This window comes from Stenella coeruleoalba (genome assembly GCF_951394435.1).
Source record: "Stenella coeruleoalba genome assembly, contig: scaffold_152, whole genome shotgun sequence".
NCBI lineage: Eukaryota > Metazoa > Chordata > Mammalia > Artiodactyla > Delphinidae > Stenella > Stenella coeruleoalba.
The window spans coordinates 6856-31106 of NW_027645953.1; the positions used below are offsets into that span (position 1 = coordinate 6856).

The window sequence follows — 24251 nt, forward strand, 5'->3', positions numbered from 1 at the left end:
TTTTGGCCAAGTGCATCATTGTGGACGTTCTGCCTCTTTTTCTATGCTTTCAATGCAATTCCAGTCTACCTCCTGAAATCGCTTTCCTGCAATTCTGCCCCGCTTTCAAGTCCTCTTGGCAGCCTTACTTCAGTATATTTTTGGACGATAGCTGTCATTTATAACTCTGCAGTTTTGTGAATTACAGTGTCCCTGAGCTCCTTTCTTCAACTCGCTTTCTTGTGACTCGGCCGCAACACCGCAGGATGGCTTCAGGCCCTAATCTGGTTCCGGCATGGCACGCTGAGCCTTTGGTTAATTCCTCTTCCTGGTGGGAAATGAGAGTTAAATTTGCCCGTCCAGACACCTCCAGCTAGTCTCTCATTGGTTCTCGCTATTCCTGTTCATCTTCCGCAGAAATTGCAAACTGGGCCAAACAGGAGGTTAAAGGGACTCACTCTCCATGTCGAGAGAGTGTTAGTAAAGCGTCTGGAATGTTGCACCCGAGTACCAGGGTATGAAAACTGAGACATATTTAAACACGTCTCCCGATCACATGGTTGATCATACTCTAGGTTCCACATGCATGTTTTAGCTGAAGGAAGAATACCTTAAACCTGCATAGTTGAAACCCGTGGAATGGGTACCATGCAATATGACTTCAAAGGGTCTTCATTTGTTCACCGAACCTCTCCAATCCTATCACTGCTGCGTTTATGCCCCTGTACACATGCTTGATTCTCTTTCGGAGACATAGCAATCCATAGGTTTTAAGATACTTACTAGTCAGGTACATACTTAGGCGTTTAATATGCGGTGTTGAGTCCATTTCGTTGAGCAAGGAGTAGCTCTTGTCTATTCCATATTTGGCTTAAGGAACTTTATCTGTGCTCATTTCAATCTCTGGTTTTATGCAGCACCCCAACTCACCTTTCCCCTTAAGCAAGCATAAGTTGGTTTTCTAAATTTGAGACCCTGTTCTGTTCTGTAATTCAGTTCCTGTGTAGCCAAGTTTACATTCCGTGTATTACTGATATCTTATGATGTTTCTTTTTCTGTGTGACTTATTTCAGTTAGAATCATCATACCTGAATCCACTCATTGTGCTGCTAAGGGCCTGATGACATAGATTTCATTGATGAGTGATACTGCATTGTACGTAAGTACCACAAGTTCTTTATCCATTTTTCACTTTCTGTGATATTGAACATGTATGGTAAACGAGGTTATTGTAAACAGAGGTGTCCCAACTTTGGGGTGGCTGTGTCTTTTTGATTTTAATTTCCCTAAGCTATAGGACCATAAGTGGAAGTGCCCTAGGCTCTGTTGCTTTGTTTTTTCGATGTTTCAGGAAACACCATACACTTCTCCCGAGTGTCTGTTGGCAATTAACATCCCGCCCATCAGCATAACAAGGCTCCCAGTTCTCCATGGCCTGTCCTGCCTTTCTGGATTTTACACTTTTTTCAGATGACCCTTTTGACCGGGGGAAAGTGAGACTTCATTGTAGTGCAGATTTCCTTTGCAAGCTTGCTTGGTTGGCCAAAACGGGCGTATGCGTTTTTTCCTGAATATATTCAGGAAAAAACGCATACGCCCTTTCTGGCCAAGTGCATCATTGTGGACGTTCTGCCTCTTCTCCTATGCTTTCAATGCAATTACAGTCTACCTTCTGAAATCGGTTTCCTGCAATTCTGCCCCGCTTTCAAGTCCTCTTGGCAGCCTTACTTCAGTATATTGTTGGACGATAGCTGTCATTTATAACTCTGCAGGTTTGTGAATTACAGTGCCCCTGAGCTCCTTTCTTCAACTCTCTTTCTTGTGACCTGGACGCAACACCGCAGGATGGCTTCAGGCCCTAATCTGGTTCCTGCACGGCACGCTGAGCCTTTGGTTATTTCCTCTTCCCGGTGGAAAATGAGAGTTAAATTTGCCCGCCCAGACACCTCCAGCTAGTCTCTCATTGGTTCTCGCTATTCCTGTTCATCTTCCGCAGAAATTGCAAACTGGGCCAAACAGGAGGTTAAAGGGACTGACTCTCAAAGTCGGGAGAGTGTTAGTAAAGCATCTCGAATGTTGCACCCGAGTACCAGGGTACGAAAACTGAGACATATTTGAATACGTCTCCTGATCACATGGTTGATCATACTCTAGGTTCCACATGCATGTTTTAGCTGAAGGAAGAATACCTTAAACCTGGGTAGTTGAAACCCGTGGAATGGGTACCATGCAATATGACTTCAAAGGGTCTTCATTTGCTCACCGAACCTCTCCAATCCTATAGATGCTGCGTTTATGCCCCTGTACACATGCTTGATTCTCTTTTGGATACATAGCAATCCATAGGTTTTAAGATACTTACTAGTCAGGTACATTCTTAGGCGTTTAATATGGGGTGTTGAGTCCATATCTTTGAGCAAGGAGTAGCTCTTGTCTATTCCATATTTGGCTTAAGGAACTTTATCTGTGCTCATTTCAATCTCTGGTTTTATGCAGCACCCCAACTCACCTTTACCTTTAAGCAAGCATAAGTTGGTTTTCTAAATTTGAGACCCTGTTCTGTTCTGGAATTCAGTTCCTGTGTAGCCAACTTTACATTCCGTGTATTAGTGATATCTTATGATGTTTCTTTTTCTGTGTGACTTATTTCAGTTAGAATCATCATACCTGAATCCACTCATTGTGCTGCTAAGGGCCTGATGACATAGATTTCATTGCTGAGTGATATTGCTTTGTAAGTAAATACCGCAACTTCTTTATCCATTTTTCACTTTCTGCGATGTTGAACTGGTACTGTAAACGAGGCTCTTGTAAACAGAGCCATTCCAAACTTTGAGGTGGCTGTGTCTTTTTGATTTTAATTTCCCTAAGCTATAGTACCATAAGTGGAAGTGCCCTAGGCTCTGTTGCTTTGTTTTTTAGATGTTTCAGGAAACACCATACACTTCTCCCCAGTGTCTGTTGGCAATTTACATCCCGCCCATCAGCATAACAAGTCTTCCAGTTCTCCATGGCCTGTCCTGCCTTTCTGGATTTTACACTTTTTTCAGATGTCCCTTTTGACCGGGGGAAGTGAGACTTCATTGTAGTGCAGATTTCCTTTGCAAGCTTGCTTGGTTGGCCAAAAAGGGCGTATGTGTTTTTTCCTGAATATATTCAGGAAAAAACGCATACGCACTTTTTGGCCAAGTGCATCATTGTGGACGTTCTGCCTCTTTTCCTATGCTTTCAATGCAATTCCAGTCTACCTCCTGAAATTGGTTTCCTGCAATTCTGCCCCGCTTTCAAGTCCTCTTGGCAGCCTTACTTCAGTCTATTTTTGGACGATAGCTGTCATTTATAACTCTGCAGGTTTGTGAATTACAGTGTCCTTGAGCTCCTTTCTTCAACTCGCTTTATTTTGAGCTGGCCGCAACACCGCAGGATGGCTTCAGGCCCTAATCTGGTTCCGGCACGGCACCCTGAGCCTTTGGTTATTTCCTCTTCCTGGTGGGAAATGAGAGTTAAATCTGCAGGTCCAGACAGCTCCAGCTAGTCTCTCATTGGTTCTCGCTATTCCTGTTCATCTTCCGCAGAAATTGCAAACTGGGCCAAACAGGAGTTTAAAGGCGCTGACCCTCAAAGTGGGGAGAGTGTTAGTAAAGCGTCTGGAATGTTGCACCCGAGTACCAGGGGAGGAAAACTGAGACATATTTGAACACGTCTCCCGTTCACACGGTTGATCATACATTGGGTTCCACATGCATGTTTTAGCTGAAGGAAGAATACCTTAAACCTGGAGAGTTGAGACCCGTGGAATGGGTACCATGCAATATGACTTCAAAGGGTCTTCATTTGCTCACCGAACCTCTCCAATCCTATCACTGCTGCGTTTATGCCCCTGTACACACGCTTGATCCTCTTTTGGAGTCATAGCAATCCATAGGTTTTAAGATACTTACTAGTCAGGTACATTCTTAGGCGTTTAATATGGGGTGTTGAGTCCATTTCGTTGAGCAAGGAGTAGCTCTTGTCTATTCCATATTTGGCTTAAGGAACTTTATCTGTGCTCATTTCAATCTCTGGTTTTATGCAGCACCCCAACTCACCTTTCCCCTTAAGCAAACATAAGTTGGTTTTCTAAATTTGAGACCCTGTTCTGTTTTGGAATTCAGTTCCTGTGTAGCCAAGTTTACATTCCATGTATTAGTGATATCTTATGATGTTTCTTTTTCTGTGTGACTTATTTCAATTAGAATCATCGTACCTGAATCCACTCATTATGCTGCTACGGGCCTGATGACATAGATTTCATTGCTGAGTGATACTGCATTGTACGTAAGTACCACAAGTTCTTTATCCATTTTTCACTTTCTGTGATATTGAACATGTATGGTAAACGAGGTTCTTCTAAACAGAGGTGTCCCAAACTTTGGGGTGGCTGTGTCTTTTTGATTTTAATTCCCCTAAGCTATAGGACCATAAGTGGAAGTGCCCTAGGCTCTGTTGCTTTGTTTTTTAGATGTTTCAGGAAACACCATACACTTCTCCCTAGTGTCTGTTGGCAATTTACATCCCGCCCATCAGCATAACAAGGCTCCCAGTTCTCCATGGCCTGTCCTGCCTTTCTGGATTTTACACTTTTTTCAGATGGCCCTTTTGACCGGGGGGAAGTGAGACTTCATTGTAGTGCAGATTTCCTTTGCAAGTTTCCTTGGTTGGCCAAAAAGGGCGTATGCGTTTTTTCCTGAATATATTCAGGAAAAAACGCATACGCCTTTTTTGGCCAAGTGCATCATTGTGGACGTTCTGCCTCTTTTCCTATGCTTTCAATGCAATTCCAGTCTACCTCCTAAAATCGGTTTCCTGCAATTCTGCCCCGCATTCAAGTCCTCTTGGCAGGCTTACTTCAGTATATTTCTGGATGATAGCTGTCATTTATAACTCTGCAGGTTTGTGAATTACAGTGCCCCTGAGCTCCTTTCTTCAACTCGCTTTCCTTTGAGCTGACCGCAACACCGCAGGATGGCTTCAGGCCCTAATCTGGTTCTGGCACGGCACGCTGAGCCTTTGGTTAATTCCTCTTCCTAGTGGGAAATGAGAGTTAAATTTGCCCGTCCAGAAACCTCCAGCTAGTCTCTCATTGGTTCTCGCTATTCCTGTTCATCTTCCACAGAAATTGCAAACTGGGCCAAACAGGAGGTTAAAGGGACTGACTCTCCAAGTCGGGAGAGTGTTAGTAAAGCGTCTGGAATGTTGCACCCGAGTACCAGGGTACGAAAACTGAGACATATTTGAACACGTCTCCCGATTACATGGTTCATCATACTCTAGGTTCCACATGCATGTTTTGGCTGAAGGAAGAATTCCTTAAACCTGGGTAGTTGAAACCCGTGGAATGGGTACCATGCAATATGACTTCAAAGGGTCTTCATTTGCTCACCGAACCTCTCCAATACTATCACTGCTGCGTTTATGCCCCTGTACACATGCGTGATTCTCTTTCGGAGAGATAGCAATCCATAAGTTTTAAGATACTTACTAGTCAGGTACATTCTTAGGTGTTTAATATGCGGTGTTGAGTCCATTTCGTTGAGCAAGGAGTAGCTCTTGTCTATTCCATATTTGGCTTAAGGAAATTTATCTGTGCTCATTTCAATCTCTGGTTTTATGCAGCACCCCAACTCACCTTTACCCTTAAGCAAACATAAGTTGGTTTTCTAAATGTGAGACTCTTTTCTGTTCTTTAATTCAGTTCCTATGTAGCCACGTTTAGATTCCGTGTATTACTGATATCTTATGATGTTTCTTTTTCTGTGTGACTTATTTCAGTTAGAATCATCATACCTGAATCCACTCATTGTGCTGCTAAGGGCCTGATGACATAGATTTCATTGCTGAGTGATATTGCTTTGTAAGTAAATACCACAACTTCTTTATCCATTTTTCACTTTCTGCGATGTTGAACTTGTACTGTAAACGAGGTTCTTGTAAACAGAGGCGTCCCAACTTTGGGGTGGCTGTGTCTTTTAGATTTTAATTTCCCTAATCTATAGGACCATAAGTGGAAGTGCCCTAGGCTCTGTTGCTTTGTTTTTTCGATGTTTTAGGAAACCCCATACACTTCTCCCGAGTGGCTGTTGGCAATGTACATCCCGCCCATCAGCATAACAAGGCTCCCTGTTCTCCATGGCCTGTCCTGCCTTTCTGGGTTTTACACTTTTTTCCGATGGCCCTTTTGACCGGGGGGAACTGAGACTTCATGTAGTGCAGATTTCCTTTGCAAGCTTGCTTGGTTGGCCAAAAAGGGCATATGCGTTTTTTCCTGAATATATTCAGGAAAAAACGCATATGCCCTTTTTGGCCAAGTGCATCATTGTGGACGTTCTGCCTCTTTTCCTATGCTTTCAATGCAATTCCAGCCTACCTCCTGAAATCGGTTTCCTGCAATTCTGCCCCGCTTTCAAGTCCTCTTGGCAGCCTTACTTCAGTATATTTTTGGACGATAGCTGTCATTTATAACTCTGCAGGTTTGTGAATTACAGTGCCCCTGAGCTCCTTTCTTCAGCTCGCTTTCTTTTGAGCTGGCCGCAACACCGCAGGATGGCTTCAAGCCTTAATCTGTTTCCGGCATAGCACGCTGAGCCTTTGGTTAATTCCTCTTCCTGGTGGGAAATGAGAGTTAAATTTGCCCGTCCAGACACCTCCAGCTAGTCTCTCATTGGTTCTCGCTATTCCTGTTCATCTTCCGCAGAAATTGCAAACTGGGCCAAACAGGAGGTTAAAGGGACTGACTCTCCAAGTCTGGAGAGTGTTAGTAAAGCGTCTGGAATGTTGCACCCGAGTACCAGGGTACGAAAACTGAGACATATTTGAACACGTCTCCCGTTCACACGGTTGATCATACTCTGGGTTCCACATGCATGTTTTACCTGAAGGAAGAATACCTGAAACCTGGAAAGTTGAGACCCGTGGAATGGGTACCATGCAATATGACTTCAAAGGGTCTTCATTTGCTCACCGAACCTCTCCAATCCTATCACTGCTGCGTTTATGCCCCTGTACACACGCTTGATTCTCTTTTGGAGTCATAGCAATCAATAGGTTTTATGATACTTACTAGTCAGGTACATTCTTAGGCGTTTAATATGGGGTGTTGAGTCCATTTCGTTGAGCAAGGAGTAGCTCTTGTCTATTCCATATTTGGCTTAAGGAACTTTACCTGTGCTCATTTCAATCTCTGGTTTTATGCAGCACCCCGACTCACCTTTACCCTTAAGCAAGCATAAGTTGGTTTTCTAAATTTGAGACCCTGTTCTGTTTTGGAATTCAGTTCCTGTGTAGCCAAGTTTACATTCAATGTATTAGTGATATCTTATGATGTTTCTTTTTCTGTGTGACTTATTTCAGTTAGAATCATCGTACCTGAATCCACTCATTATGCTGCTACGGGCCTGATGACATAGATTTCATTGCTGAGTGATACTGCATTGTACGTAAGTACCACAAGTTCTTTATCCATTTTTCACTTTCTGTGATATTGAACATGTACGGTAAACGAGGTTCTTCTAAACAGAGGTGTCCCAAACTTTGGGGTGGCTGTGTCTTTTTGATTTTAATTTCCCTAAGCTATAGGACCATAAGTGGAAGTGCCCTAGGCTCTGTTGCTTTGTTTTTTAGATGTTTCAGGAAACACCATACACTTCTCCTGAGTGTCTGTTGGCAATTTACATCCCGCCCATCAGCATAACAAGGCTCCCAGTTCTCCATGGCCTGTCCTGCCTTTCTGGATTTTACACTTTTTTCAGATGGCCCTTTTGACCGGTGGGAAGTGAGACTTCATTGTAGTGCAGATTTCCTTTGCAAGCTTGCTTGGTTGGCCAAAAAGTGCGTATGCGTTTTTTCCTGAATATATTCAGGAAAAAACGCATACGCCCTTTTTGGCTAAGTGCATCATTGTGGACGTTCTGCCTCTTTTCCTATGCTTGAAATGCAATTCCAGTCTACCTCCTGAAATTGGTTTCCTGCAATTCTGCCCCGCTTTAAAGTCCTCTTGGCAGCCTTAGTTCAGTCTATTTTTGGACGATAGCTGTCATTTATAACTCTGCAGGTTTGTGAATTACAGTGCCCTTGAGCTCCTTTCTTCAACTCGGTTTATTTTGAGCTGGCCGAAACACCGCAGGATGGCTTCAGGCCCTAATCTGGTTCCGGCACGGCACGCTGAGCCTTTGGTTATTTCCTCTTCCTGGTGGGAAATGAGAGTTAAATTTGCCCGTCCAGACACCTCCAGCTAGTCTCTCATTGGTTCTCCCTATTCCTGTTCATCTTCCGCAGAAATTGCAAACTGGGCCAAACAGGAGGTTAAAGGGACTGACTCTCCAAGTCGGGAGAGTGTTAGTAAAGCGTCTGGAATGTTGCACCCGAGTAGCAGGGTACGAAAACTGAGACATATTTGAACACGTCTCCCGATCACATGGTTGATCATACTCTAGGTTCCACATGCATATTTTAGCTGATGGAAGAATACCTTAAACCTGGAGAGTTGAGACCCTTGTAATGGGTACCATGCAATATGACTTCAAAGGGTCTTCATTTGCTCACTGAACCTCTCCAATCCTATCACTGCTGCGTTTATGCCCCTGTACACATGCTTGATTCTCTTTCGGAGACATAGCAATCCATAGGTTTTAAGATACTTACTAGTCAGGTACATTCTTAGGCGTTTAATATGCGGTTTTGAGTCCATTTCGTTGAGCAAGGAGTAGCTCTTGTCTATTCCATATTTGGCTTTAGGAACTTTATCTGTGCTCATTTCAATCTCTGGTTTTATGCAGCACCCCAACTCACCTTTCCCCTTAAGCAAGCATAAGTTGGTTTTCTAAATTTGAGACCCTGTTCTGTTCTGTAATTCAGTTCCTGTGTAGCCAAGTTTACATTCCTTGTATTCGTGATATCTTATGATTTTTGTTTTTCTGTGTGACTTATTTCAGTTAGAATCATCGTACCTGAATCCACTCATTATGCTGCTACGGGCCTGATGCCATAGATTTCATTGCTGAGTGATACTGCATTATACGTAAGTACCACAAGTTCTTTATCCATTTTTCACTTTCTGTGATATTGAACTTGTACGGTAAATGAGGTTCTTGTAAACAGAGGCGTCCCAAACTTTGGGGTGGCTGTGTCTTTTTGATTTTAATTTCCCTAATCTATAGGACCATAAGTGGAAGTGCCCTAGGCTCTGTTGCTTTGTTTTTTAGATGTTTCAGTGAACACCATACACTTCTCCCGAGTGTCTGTTGGCAATTTACATCCCGCCCATCAGCATAACAAGGCTCCCAGTTCTCCATGGCCTGTCCTGCCTTTCTGGATTTTACACTTTTTTCAGATGGCCCTTTTGACCGGGGGGAAGTGAGACTTCATTGTAGTGCAGATTTCCTTTGCAAGCTTGCTTGGTTGGCCAAAAAGGGCGTATGGGTTTTTCCTGAATATATTCAGGAAAAAACGCATACGCCCTTTTTGGCCAAGTGCATCATTGTGGACGTTCTGCCTCTTTTCCTATGCTTTCAATGCAATTCCAGTCTACCTCCTGAAATCGGTTTCCTGCAATTCTGCCCCACTTTCAAGTCCTCTTGGCAGCCTTACTTCAGTCTATTTTTGGACGATAGCTGTCATTTATAACTCTGCAGGTTTGTGAATTACAGTGCCCCTGAGCTCCTTTCTTCAACTCACTTTCTTGTGACCTGGCCGCAACACCGCAGGATGGCTTCAGGCCCTAATCTGGTTCCGGCACGGCACGCTTAGCCTTTGGTTAATTCCTCTTCCTGGTGGGAAATGAGAGTTAAATTTGCCCGTCGAGACACCTCCAGCTAGTCTCTCATTGGTTCTCGCTATTCCTGTTCATCTTCCGCAGAAATTGCAAACTGGGCCAAACAGGAGGTTAAAGGAGCTGACCCTCCAAGTGGGGAGAGTGTTAGTAAAGCGTCTGGAATGTTGCACCCGAGTACCAGGGTACGAAAACTGAGACATATTTGAACACGTTCCCGATCACACGGTTGATCATACTCTAGGTTCTACATGCATGTTTTAGCTGAAGGAAGAATACCTTAAACCTGGGTAGTTGAAACCCGTGGAATGGGTACCATGCAATATGACTTCAAAGGGTCTTCATTTGCTCACCGAACCTCTCCAATCCTATCACTGCTGCGTTTATGCCCCTGTACACATGCTTGATTCTCTTTCAGAGACATAGCAATCCATCGGTTTTAAGATACTTACTAGTCAGGTACATTCTTAGGCGTTTAATATGCGGTGTTGAGTCCATTTCGTTGAGCAAGGAGTAGCTCTTCTCTACTCCATATTTGGCTTAAGGAACTTTATCTGTGCTCATTTCAATCTCTGGTTTTATGCAGCACCCCAACTCAACTTTACCCTTAAGCAAACATAAGTTGGTTTTCTAAATTTGAGACCCTGTTCTGTTCTGTAATTCAGTTCCTGTGTAGCCAAGTTTACATTCCGTGTATTACTGATATCTTATGATGTTTCTTTTTCTGTGTGACTTATTTCAGTTAGAATCATCATACCTGAATCCACTCATTGTGCTGCTAAGGGCCTGATGACATAGATTTCATTGCTGAGTGATACTGCATTGTACGTAAGTTCCACAAGTTCTTTATCCATTTTTCACTTTCTGCGCTGTTGAACTTGTACTGTAAACGAGGTTCTGGTAAACAGAGGCGTCCCAAACTTTGGGGTGGCTGTGTCTTTTTGATTTTAATTTCCCTAAGCTATAGGACCATAAGTGGAAGTGCCCTAGGCTCTGTTGCTTTGTTTTTTAGATGTTTCAGGAAACACCATACACTTCTCCCCAGTGTCTGTTGGCAATTTAAATCCCGCCCATCAGCATAACAAGGCTCCCAGTTCTCCATGGCCTGTCCTGCCTTTCTGGATTTTACACTTTTTTCAGATGGCCCTTTTGACCGGGGGGAAGTGAGATTTCATTGTAGTGCAGATTTCCTTTGCAAGTTTGCTTGGTTGGCCAAAAAGGGCGTATGCGTTTTTTCCTGAATATATTCAGGAAAAAACGCATACGCCCTTTTTGGCCAAGTGCATCATTGTGGACGTTCTGCCTCTTTTCCTATGCTTTCAATGCAATTCCAGTCTACCTCCTGAAATCGGTTTCCTGCAATTCTGCCCCGCTTTCAAGTCCTCTTGGCAGCCTTACTTCAGTATATTTTTGGACGATAGCTGTCATTTATAACTCTGCAGGTTTGTGAATTACAGTGTCCCTGAGCTCCTTTCTTCAACTCGCTTTCTTTTGAGCTGGCCGCAACACCGCAGGATGGCTTCAGGCCCTAATCTGGTTCCGGCACGGCACACTGAGCATTTGGTTATTTCCTGTTCCTGGTGGGAAATGAGAGTTAAATTTTCCCGTCCAGACACCTCCAGCTAGTCTCTCATTGGTTCTCGCTATTCCTGTTCATCTTCCGCCGAAATTGCAAACTGGGCCAAACAGGAGGTTAAAGCTGCTGACTCTCCACGTGGGGAGAGTGTTAGTAAAGCGTCTGGAATGTTGCACCCGAGTACCAGGGGAGGAAAACTGAGACATATTTGAACACGTCTCCCATTCACATGGTTGATCATACTTGGGTTCCACATGCATGTTTTAGCTGAAGGAAGAATACCTTAAACCTGGGTAGTTGAAACCCGTGGAATGGGTACCATGCAATATGACTTCAAAGGGTCTTTATTTGCTCACCGAACCTCTCCAATCCTATCACTGCTGTGTTTATGCCCCTGTACACACGCTTGATTCTCTTTTGGAGACATAGCAATCCATAGGTTTTAAGATACTTACTACTCAGGTACATTCTTAGGCGTTTAATATGGGGTGTTGAGTCCATTTCGTTGAGCAAGGAGTAGCTCTTGTTTAATCCATATTTGGCTTAAGGAACTTTATCTGTGCTCATTTCAATCTCTGGTTTTATGCAGCACCCCAACTCACCTTTACCCTTAAGCAAGCATACGTTGGTTTTCTAAATTTGAGACCCTGTTCTGTTCTGTAATTCAGTTCCTGTGTAGCCAAGTTTACATTCCGTGTATTACTGATATCTTATGATGTTTCTTTTTCTGTGTGACTTATTTCAGTTAGAATCATCATACCTGAATCCACTCATTGTGCTGCTAAGGGCCTGATGACATAGATTTCATTGCTGAGTGATATTGCTTTGTAAGTAAATACCACAACTTCTTTATCCATTTTTCACTTTCTGCGATGTTGAACTTGTACTGTAAACGAGGTTCTTCTAAACAGAGGCGTCCCAAACTTTGGGGTGGCTGTGTCTTTTTGATTTTAATTTCCCTAAGCTATAGGACCATAAGTGGAAGTGCCCTAGTCTCTTTTGCTTTGTTTTTTTGATGTTTCAGGAAACACCATACACTTCACCCCAGTGTCTGTTGGCAATTTACATCCCGCCCATCAGCATAACAAGGCTCCCAGTTCTCCATGGCCTGTCCTGCCTTTCTGGATTTTACACTTTTTTCAGATGGCCCTTTTGACCGGGGGGAAGTGAGACTTCATTGTAGTGCAGATTTCCTTTGCAAGTTTGCTTGGTTGGCCAAAAAGTGCGTATGCGTTTTTTCCTGAATATATTCAGGAAAAAACGCATACGCCCTTTTTGGCCAAGTGCATCATTGTGGACGTTCTGCCTCTTTTCCTATGCTTTCAATGCAATTCCAGTCTACCTCCTGAAATCGGTTTCCTGCAATTCTGCCCCGCTTTCAAGTCCTCTTGGCAGCCTTACTTCAGTATAATTTTGGACGATAGCTGTCATTTATAACTCTGCAGGTTTGTGAATTACAGTGCCCCTGAGCTCCTTTCTTCAACTCGCTTTCTTGTGACCTGGCCGCAACACCGCAGGATGGCTTCAGGCCCTAATCTGGTTCCGGCACGGCACGCTGAGCCTTTGGTTAATTCCTCTTCCTGGTGGGAAATGAGAGTTAAATTTGCCCGTCCAGACACCTCCAGCTAGTCTCTCATTGGTTCTCGCTGTTCCTGTTCATCTTCCGCAGAAATTGCAAACTGGGCCAAACAGGAGGTTAAAGGGACTGACTCTCCAAGTCGGGAGAGTGTTAGTAAAGCATCTGGAATGTTGCACCCGAGTACCAGGGAACGAAAACTGAGACATATTTGAACACGTCTCCCGATCACATGGTTGTTCATACTCTGGGTACCACATGCATGTTTTAGCTGAAGGAAGAATAACTTAAACCTGGGTAGTTGAAACCCGTGGAATGGGTACCATGCAATATGACTTCAAAGGGTCTTCATTTGCTCACCGAACCTCTCTAATCCTATCACTGCTGCGTTTATGCCCCTGTACACATGGTTGATTCTCTTTCGGAGACATAGCAATCCATAGGTTTTAAGATACTTACTAGTCAGGTACATTCTTAGGCGTTTAATATGCGGTGTTGAGTCCATTTCGTTGAGCAAGGAGTAGCTCTTGTCTATTCCATATTTGGCTTAAGGAACTTTATCTGTGCTCATTTCAATCTCTGGTTTTATGCAGCACCCCAACTCACCTTTCCCCTTAAGCAAGCATAAGTTGGTTTTCTAAATTTGAGACCCTGTTCTGTTCTGTAATTCAGTTCCTGTGTAGCCAAGTTTACATTCCGTGTATTACTGATATCTTATGATGTTTCTTTTTGTGTGTGACTTATTTCAGTTTGAATCATCGTACCTGAATCCACTCATTATGCTGCTACGGGCCTGATGCCATAGATTTCATTGCTGAGTGATACTGCATTGTACGTAAGTACCACAACTTCTTTATCCATTTTTCACTTTCTGTGATATTGAACTTGTACGGGAAATGAGGTTCTTGTAAACAGAGGTGTCCCAAACTTTGGGGTGGATGTGTCTCTTTGATTTTAATTTCCCTAAGCTATAGGACCATAAGTGGAAGTGCCCTAGGCTCTGTTGCTTTGTTTTTTAGATGTTTCAGTTAACACCATACAGTTCTCCCCAGTGTCTGTTGGCAATTTACATCCCGCCTATCAACATAACAAGGCTCCCAGTTCTCCATAGCGTGTCCTGCCTTTCTGGATTTTACACTTTTTTCAGATGGCCCTTTTGACTGGTGGGAAGAGAGACTTCATTGTAGTGCAGATTTCCTTTGCAAGCTTGCTTGGTTGGCCAAAAAGTGCGTATGCGTTTTTTCCTGAATATATTCAGGAAAAAACGCATACGCCCTTTTTGGCCAAGTGCATCATTGTGGACGTTCTGCCTCTTTTCCTATGCTTTCAATGCAATTCCAGTCTACCTCCTGAAATCGGTTTCCTGCAATTCTGCCCCGCTTTCAAGTCCTCTTGGCAGCCTTACTTCAGTATATTTTTGGACGATAGCTGTCATTTATATCTCTGAAGGTTTGTGAATTACAGTTTCCCTGAGCTCCTTTCTTCAACTCGCTTTCTTGTGACCTGGCCGCAACACCGCAGGATGGCTTCAGGTCCTAATCTGGTTCCGGCACAGCACGCTGAGCCTTTGGTTAATTCCTCTTCCTGGTGGGAAATGAGAGTTAAATTTGCCCGTCCAGACACCTCCAGCTAGTCTCTCATTGGTTCTCGCTGTTCCTGTTCATCTTCCGCAGAAATTGCAAACTGGGCCAAACAGGAGGTTAAAGGGACTGACTCTCCAAGTCGGGAGAGTGTTAGTAAAGCATCTGGAATGTTGCACCCGAGTACCAGGGAACGAAAACTGAGACATATTTGAACACGTCTCCCGATCACATGGTTGTTCATACTCTGGGTACCACATGCATGTTTTAGCTGAAGGAAGAATACCTTAAACCTGGGTAGTTGAAACCCGTGGAATGGGTACCATGCAATATGACTTCAAAGGGTCTTCATTTGCTCACCGAACCTCTCTAATCCTATCACTGCTGCGTTTATGCCCCTGTACACATGGTTGATTCTCTTTCGGAGACATAGCAATCCATAGGTTTTAAGATACTTACTAGTCAGGTACATTCTTAGGCGTTTAATATGCGGTGTTGAGTCCATTTCGTTGAGCAAGGAGTAGCTCTTGTCTACTCCATATTTGGCTTAAGGAACTTTATCTGTGCTCATTTCAATCTCTGGTTTTATGCAGCACCCCAACTCACCTTTACCCTTAAGCAAGCATAAGTTGGTTTTCTAAATTTGAGACCCTGTTCTGTTCTGTAATTCAGTTCCTCTGTAGCCAAGTTTACATTCCGTGTATTAGTGATATCTTATGATGTTTCTTTTTCTGTGTGACTTATTTCAGTTAGAATCATCATACTTGAATCCACTCATTGTGCTGCTAAGGGCCTGATGACATAGATTTCATTGCTGAGTGATATTGCTTTGTAAGTAAATACCACAACTTCTTTATCCATTTTTCACTTTCTGCGATGTTGAACTTGTACTGTAAACGAGGTTCTTGTAAACAGAGGCGTCCCAAACTTTGGGGTGGCTGTGTCTTTTTGATTTTAATTTCCCTAAGCTATAGGACCATAAGTGGAAGTGCCCTAGGCTCTGTTGCTTTGTTTTTTTGATGTTTCAGGAAACACCATACACTTCACCCCAGTGTCTGTTGGCAATTTACATCCCGCCCATCAGCATAACAAGGTTCCCAGTTCTCCATGGCCTGTCCTGCCTTTCTGGATTTTACACTTTTTTCAGATGGCCCTTTTGACCGGGGGGAAGTGAGACTTCATTGTAGTGCAGATTTCCTTTGCAAGTTTGCTTGGTTGGCCAAAAAGTGCGTATGCGTTTTTTCCTGAATATATTCAGGAAAAAACGCATACGCCCTTTTTGGCCAAGTGCATCATTGTGGACGTTCTGCCTCTTTTCCTATGCTTTCAATGCAATTCCAGTCTACCTCCTGAAATCGGTTTCCTGCAATTCTGCCCCGCTTTCAAGTCCTCTTGGCAGCCTTACTTCAGTATAATTTTGGACGATAGCTGTCATTTATAACTCTGCAGGTTTGTGAATTACAGTGCCCCTGAGCTCCTTTCTTCAACTCGCTTTCTTGTGACCTGGCCGCAACACCGCAGGATGGCTTCAGGCCCTAAGCTGGTTCCGGCACGGCACGCTGAGCCTTCGGTTAATTCCTCTTCCTGGTGGGAAATGAGAGTTAAATTTGCCCGTCCAGACACCTCCAGCTAGTCTCTCATTGGTTCTCGCTGTTCCTGTTCATCTTCCGCAGAAATTGCAAACTGGGCCAAACAGGAGGTTAAAGGGACTGACTCTCCAAGTCGGGAGAGTGTTAGTAAAGCATCTGGAATGCTGCACCCGAGTACCAGGGAACGAAAACTGAGACATATTTGAACACGTCTCCCGATCACATGGTTGTTCATACTCTGGGTACCACATGCATGTTTTAGCTGAAGGAAGAATAACTTAAACCTGGGTAGTTGAAACCCGTGGAATGGGTACCATGCAATATGACTTCAAAGGGTCTTCATTTGCTCACCGAACCTCTCTAATCCTATCACTGCTGCGTTTATGCCCCTGTACACATGGTTGATTCTCTTTCGGAGACATAGCAATCCATAGGTTTTAAGATACTTACTAGTCAGGTACATTCTTAGGCGTTTAATATGCGGTGTTGAGTCCATTTCGTTGAGCAAGGAGTAGCTCTTGTCTACTCCATATTTGGCTTAAGGAACTTTATCTGTGCTCATTTCAATCTCTGGTTTTATGCAGCACCCCAACTCACCTTTCCCCTTAAGCAAGCATAAGTTGGTTTTCTAAATTTGAGACCCTGTTCTGTTCTGTAATTCAGTTCCTGTGTAGCCAAGTTTACATTCCGTGTATTACTGATATCTTATGATGTTTCTTTTTGTGTGTGACTTATTTCAGTTTGAATCATCGTACCTGAATCCACTCATTATGCTGCTACGGGCCTGATGCCATAGATTTCATTGCTGAGTGATACTGCATTGTACGTAAGTACCACAACTTCTTTATCCATTTTTCACTTTCTGTGATATTGAACTTGTACGGGAAATGAGGTTCTTGTAAACAGAGACGTCCCAAACTTTGGGGTGGATGTGTCTCTTTGATTTTAATTTCCCTAAGCTATAGGACCATAAGTGGAAGTGCCCTAGGCTCTGTTGCTTTGTTTTTTAGATGTTTCAGTTAACACCATACAGTTCTCCCCAGTGTCTGTTGGCAATTTACATCCTGCCCATCAACATAACAAGGCTCCCAGTTCTCCATAGCCTGTCCTGCCTTTCTGGATTTTACACTTTTTTCAGATGGCCCTTTTGACTGGGGGGAAGAGAGACTTCATTGTAGTGCAGATTTCCTTTGAAAGCTTGCTTGGTTGGCCAAAAAGGGCGTATGCGTTTTTTCCTGAATATATTCAGGAAAAAACGCATACGCCCTTTTTGGCCAAGTGCATCATTGTGGACGTTCTGCCTCTTTTCCTATGCTTTCAATGCAATTCCAGTCTACCTCCTGAAATCGGTTTCCTGCAATTCTGCCCCGCTTTCAAGTCCTGTTGGCAGCCTTACTTCAGTATATTTTTGGACGATAGCTGTCATTTATATCTCTGAAGGTTTGTGAATTACAGTTTCCCTGAGCTCCTTTCTTCAACTCGCTTTCTTGTGACCTGGCCGCAACACCGCAGGATGGCTTCAGGTCCTAATCTGGTTCCGGCACAGCACGCTGAGCCTTTGGTTAATTCCTCTTCCTGGTGGGAAATGAGAGTTAAATTTGCCCGTCCAGACACCTCCAGCTAGTCTCTCATTGGTTCTCGCTGTTCCTGTTCATCTTCCGCAGAAATTGCAAACTGGGCCAAACAGGAGGTTAAAGGGACTGACTCTCCAAGTCGGGAGAGTGTTAGTAAAGCATCTGGAATGTTGCACCCGAGTACCAGGGAACGAAAACTGAGACATATTTGAACACGTCTCCCGATCACATGGTTGTTCATACTCTGGGTACCACATGCATGTTTTAGCTGAAGGAAGAATACCTTAAACCTTGGTAGTTGAAACCCGTGGAATGGGTACCATGCAATATGACTTCAAAGGGTCTTCATTTGCTCACTGAACCTCTCCAATCCTATCACTGCTGCGTTTATGCCCCTGTACACATGCTTGATTCTCTTTCGGAGACATAGCAATCCATAGGTTTTAAGATACTTACTAGTCAGGTACATTCTTAGGCGTTTAATATGCGGTTTTGAGTCCATTTCGTTGAGCAAGGAGTAGCTCTTGTCTATTCCATATTTGGCTTTAGGAACTTTATCTGTGCTCATTTCAATCTCTGGTTTTATGCAGCACCCCAACTCACCTTTCCCCTTAAGCAAGCATAAGTTGGTTTTCTAAATTTGAGACCCTGTTCTGTTCTGTAATTCAGTTCCTGTGTAGCCAAGTTTACATTCCGTTTATTACTGATATCTTATGATGTTTCTTTTTCTGTGTGACTTATTTCAGTTTGAATCATCGTACCTGAATCCACTCATTATGCTGCTACGGGCCTGATGCCATAGATTTCATTGCTGAGTGATACTGCATTGTACGTAAGTACCACAACTTCTTTATCCATTTTTCACTTTCTGTGATATTGAACTTGTACGGGAAATGAGGTTCTTGTAAACAGAGGCGTCCCAAACTTTGGGGTGGCTGTGTCTCTTTGATTTTAATTTCCCTAATCTATAGGACCATAAGTGGAAGTGCCCTAGGCTCTGTTGCTTTGTTTTTTAGATGTTTCAGTTAACACCATACACTTCTCCCCAGTGTCTGTTGGCAATTTACATCCCGCCCATCAGCATAACAAGGCTCCCAGTTCTCCATAGCCTGTCCTACCTTTCTGGATTTTACACTTTTTTCAGATGGCCCTTTTGACTGGGGGGAAGAGAGACTTCATTGTAGTGCAGATTTCCTTTGCAAGCTTGCTTGGTTGGCCAAAAAGGGCGTATGCGTTTTTTCCTGAATATATTCAGGAAAAAACGCATACGCCCTTTTTGGCCAAGTGCATCATTGTGGACGTTCTGCCTCTTTTCCTATGCTTGAAATGCAATTCCAGTCTACCTCCTGAAATCGGTTTCCTGCAATTCTGCACCGCTTTCAAGTCCTCTTGGCAGCCTTACTTCAGTATATTTTTGGACGATAGCTATCATTTATATCTCTGAAGGTTTGTGAATTACAGTGCCCCTGAGCTCCTTTCTTCAACTCGCTTTCTTGTGACCTGGCCGCAACACCGCAGGATGGCTTCAGGTCCTAATCTGGTTCCGGCACAGCATGCTGAGCCTTTGGTTAATTCCTCTTCCTGGTGGGAAATGAGAGTTAAATTTGCCCGTCCAGACACCTCCAGCTAGTCTCTCATTGGTTCTCGCTGTTCCTGTTCATCTTCCGCAGAAATTGCAAACTGGGCCAAACAGGAGGTTAAAGGGACTGACTCTCCAAGTCGGGAGAGTGTTAGTAAAGCATCTGGAATGTTGCACCCGAGTACCAGGGAACGAAAACTGAGACATATTTGAACACGTCTCCCGATCACATGGTTGTTCATACTCTGGGTACCACATGCATGTTTTAGCTGAAGGAAGAATACCTTAAACCTTGGTAGTTGAAACCCGTGGAATGGGTACCATGCAATATGACTTCAAAGGGTCTTCATTTGCTCACCGAACCTCTCTAATCCTATCACTGCTGCGTTTATGCCCCTGTACACATGGTTGATTCTCTTTCGGAGACATAGCAATCCATAGGTTTTAAGATACTTACTAGTCAGGTACATTCTTAGGCGTTTAATATGCGGTGTTGAGTCCATTTCGTTGAGCAAGGAGTAGCTCTTGTCTACTCCATATTTGGCTTAAGGAACTTTATCTGTGCTCATTTCAATCTCTGGTTTTATGCAGCACCCCAACTCACCTTTCCCCTTAAGCAAGCATAAGTTGGTTTTCTAAATTTGAGACCCTGTTCTGTTCTGTAATTCAGTTCCTCTGTAGCCAAGTTTACATTCCGTGTATTACTGATATCTTATGATGTTTCGTTTTCTGTGTGACTTATTTCAGTTAGAATCATCATACCTGAATCCACTCATTGTGCTACTAAGGGCCTGATGACATAGATTTCATTGCTGACTGATATTGCTTTGTAAGTAAATACCACAACTTCTTTATCCATTTTTCACTTTCTGCGATGTTGAACTTGTACTGTAAACGAGGTTCTTGTAAACAGAGGCATCCCAAACTTTGGGGTGGCTGTGCCTTTTTGATTTTAATTTCCCTAATCTATAGGACCATAAGTGGAAGTGCCCTAGGCTCTGTTGCTTTGTTTTTTCGATGTTTCAGGAAACACCATACACTTCTCGAGAGTGTCTGTTGGCAATTTACATCCCGCCCATCAGCATAAGAAGGCTCCCAGTTCTCCATGGCCTGTCCTGCCTTTCTGGATTTTACACTTTTTTCAGATGGCCCTTTTGACCGGGGGGAAGTGAGACTTCATTGTAGTGCAGATTTCCTTTGCAAGCTTGCTTGGTTGGCCAAAAAGGGCGTATGCGTTTTTTCCTGAATATATTCAGGAAAATACGCATACGCCCTTTTTGGCTAAGTGCATCATTGTGGACGTTCTGCCTCTTTTCCTATGCTTGAAATGCAATTCCAGTCTACCTCCTGAAATCGGTTTCCTGCAATTCTGCCCCGCTTTCAAGTCCTCTTGGCAGCCTTACTTCAGTATATTTTTGGACGATAGCTGTCATTTATAACTCTGCAGGTTTGTGAATTACAGTGCCCCTGAGCTCCTTTCTTCAACTCGCTTTCTTTTGAGCTGGCCGCAACACCGCAGGATGGCTTCAGGCCCTAATCTGGTTCCGGCACGGCACGCTGAGCCTTTGGTTATTTCCTCTTCCTGGTGGGAAATGAGAGTTAAATTTGCCCGTCCAGACACCTCCAGCTAGTCTCTCATTAGTTTTCCCTATTCCTGTTCATCTTCCGCAGAAATTGCAAACTGGGCCAAACAGGAGGTTAAAGGGACTGACTCTCCAAGTGGGGAGAGTGTTAGTAAAGTGTCTGGAATGTTGCACCCGAGTAGCAGGGTACGAAAACTGAGACATATTTGAACACGTCTCCCGATCACATGGTTGATCATACTCTAGGTTCCACATGCATGTTTTAGCTGATGGAAGAATACCTTAAACCTGGAGAGTTGAGACCCGTGTAATGGGTACCATGCAATATGACTTCAAAGGGTCTTCATTTGCTCACTGAACCTCTCCAATCCTATCACTGCTGCGTTTATGCCACTGTACACATGCTTGATTCTCTTTCGGAGACATAGCAATCCATAGGTTTTAAGATACTTACTAGTCAGGTACATTCTTAGGCGTTTAATATGCGGTTTTGAGTCCATTTCGTTGAGCAAGGAGTAGCTCTTGTCTATTCCATATTTGGCTTTAGGAACTTTATCTGTGCTCATTTCAATCTCTGGTTTTATGCAGCACCCCAACTCACCTTTCCCCTTAAGCAAGCATAAGTTGGTTTTCTAAATTTGAGACCCTGTTCTGTTCTGTAATTCAATTCCTGTGTAGCCAATTTTACATTCCGTTTATTACTGATATCTTATGATGTTTCTTTTTGTGTGTGACTTATTTCAGTTTGAATCATCGTACCTGAATCCACTCATTATGCTGCTACGGGCCTGATGCCATAGATTTCATTGCTGAGTGATACTGCATTGTACGTAAGTACCACAACTTCTTTATCCATTTTTCACTTTCTGTGATATTGAACTTGTACGGGAAATGAGGTTCTTGTAAACAGAGACGTCCCAAACTTTGGGGTGGATGTGTCTCTTTGATTTTAATTTCCCTAAGCTATAGGACCATAAGTGGAAGTGCCCTAGGCTCTGTTGCTTTGTTTTTTAGATGTTTCAGTTAACACCATACAGTTCTCCCCAGTGTCTGTTGGCAATTTACATCCTGCCCATCAACATAACAAGGCTCCCAGTTCTCCATAGCCTGTCCTGCCTTTCTGGATTTTACACTTTTTTCAGATGGCCCTTTTGACTGGGGGGAAGAGAGACTTCATTGTAGTGCAGATTTCCTTTGCAAGCTTGCTTGGTTGGCCAAAAAGTGCGTATGCGTTTTTTCCTGAATATATTCAGGAAAAAACGCATACGCCCTTTTTGGCCAAGTGCATCATTGTGGACGTTCTGCCTCTTTTCCTATGCTTTCAATGCAATTCCAGTCTACCTCCTGAAATCGGTTTCCTGCAATTCTGCCCCGCTTTCAAGTCCTCTTGGCAGCCTTACTTCAGTATATTTTTGGACGATAGCTGTCATTTATATCTCTGAAGGTTTGTGAATTACAGTTTCCCTGAGCTCCTTTCTTCAACTCGCTTTCTTGTGACCTGGCCGCAACACCGCAGGATGGCTTCAGGTCCTAATCTGGTTCCGGCACAGCACGCTGAGCCTTTGGTTAATTCCTCTTCCTGGTGGGAAATGAGAGTTAAATTTGCCCGTCCAGACACCTCCAGCTAGTCTCTCATTGGTTCTCGCTGTTCCTGTTCATCTTCCGCAGAAATTGCAAACTGGGCCAAACAGGAGGTTAAAGGGACTGACTCTCCAAGTCGGGAGAGTGTTAGTAAAGCATCTGGAATGTTGCACCCGAGTACCAGGGAACGAAAACTGAGACATATTTGAACACGTCTCCCGATCACATGGTTGTTCATACTCTGGGTACCACATGCATGTTTTAGCTGAAGGAAGAATACCTTAAACCTTGGTAGTTGAAACCCGTGGAATGGGTACCATGCAATATGACTTCAAAGGGTCTTCATTTGCTCACCGAACCTCTCTAATCCTATCACTGCTGCGTTTATGCCCCTGTACACATGGTTGATTCTCTTTCGGAGACATAGCAATCCATAGGTTTTAAGATACTTACTAGTCAGGTACATTCTTAGGCGTTTAATATGCGGTGTTGAGTCCATTTCGTTGAGCAAGGAGTAGCTCTTGTCTACTCCATATTTGGCTTAAGGAACTTTATCTGTGCTCATTTCAATCTCTGGTTTTATGCAGCACCCCAACTCACCTTTCCCCTTAAGCAAGCATAAGTTGGTTTTCTAAATTTGAGACCCTGTTCTGTTCTGTAATTCAGTTCCTGTGTAGCCAAGTTTACATTCCGTGTATTACTGATATCTTATGATGTTTCTTTTTGTGTGTGACTTATTTCAGTTTGAATCATCGTACCTGAATCCACTCATTATGCTGCTACGGGCCTGATGCCATAGATTTCATTGCTGAGTGATACTGCATTGTACGTAAGTACCACAACTTCTTTATCCATTTTTCACTTTCTGTGATATTGAACTTGTACGGGAAATGAGGTTCTTGTAAACAGAGACGTCCCAAACTTTGGGGTGGCTGTGTCTCTTTGATTTTAATTTCCCTAAGCTATAGGACCATAAGTGGAAGTGCCCTAGGCTCTGTTGCTTTGTTTTTTAGATGTTTCAGTTAACACCATACAGTTCTCCCCAGTGTCTGTTGGCAATTTACATCCCGCCCATCAACATAACAAGGCTCCTAGTTCTCCATAGCCTGTCCTGCCTTTCTGGATTTTACACTTTTTTCAGATGGCCCTTTTGACTGGGGGGAAGAGAGACTTCATTGTAGTGCAGATTTCCTTTGCAAGCTTGCTTGGTTGGCCAAAAAGGGCGTATGCGTTTTTTCCTGAATATATTCAGGAAAAAACGCATACGCCCTTTTTGGCCAAGTGCATCATTGTGGACGTTCTGCCTCTTTTCCTATGCTTTCAATGCAATTCCAGTCTACCTCCTGAAATCGGTTTCCTGCAATTCTGCCCCGCTTTCAAGTCCTCTTGGCAGCCTTACTTCAGTATATTTTTGGACGATAGCTGTCATTTATATCTCTGAAGGTTTGTGAATTACAGTTTCCCTGAGCTCCTTTCTTCAACTCGCTTTCTTGTGACCTGGCCGCAACACCGCAGGATGGCTTCAGGTCCTAATCTGTTTCCGGCAGAGCACGCTGAGCCTTTGGTTAATTCCTCTTCCTGGTGGGAAATGAGAGTTAAATTTGCCCGTCCAGACACCTCCAGCTAGTCTCTCATTGGTTCTCGCTGTTCCTGTTCATCTTCCGCAGAAATTGCAAACTGGGCCAAACAGGAGGTTAAAGGGACTGACTCTCCAAGTCGGGAGAGTGTTAGTAAAGCATCTGGAATGTTGCACCCGAGTACCAGGGAAAGAAAACTGAGACATATTTGAACACGTCTCCCGATCACATGGTTGTTCATACTCTGGGTAC

The 24251-nt window shown here is 43.6% G+C and overlaps 1 long non-coding RNA gene across 1 annotated transcript in view; it reads left to right on the plus strand.

Moving 5' to 3' along the window:
• The first annotated feature begins 1092 nt into the window (after window positions 1-1092).
• LOC307181246 overlaps window positions 1093-24251 on the plus strand; it is a 119672-nt gene continuing 96513 nt past the window's right edge. Inside the window, exon 1 of the long non-coding RNA XR_013826219.1 lies at window positions 1093-1138. This is a non-coding gene — a long non-coding RNA (uncharacterized lncRNA). The remainder of the gene's footprint in view (window positions 1139-24251) is intronic.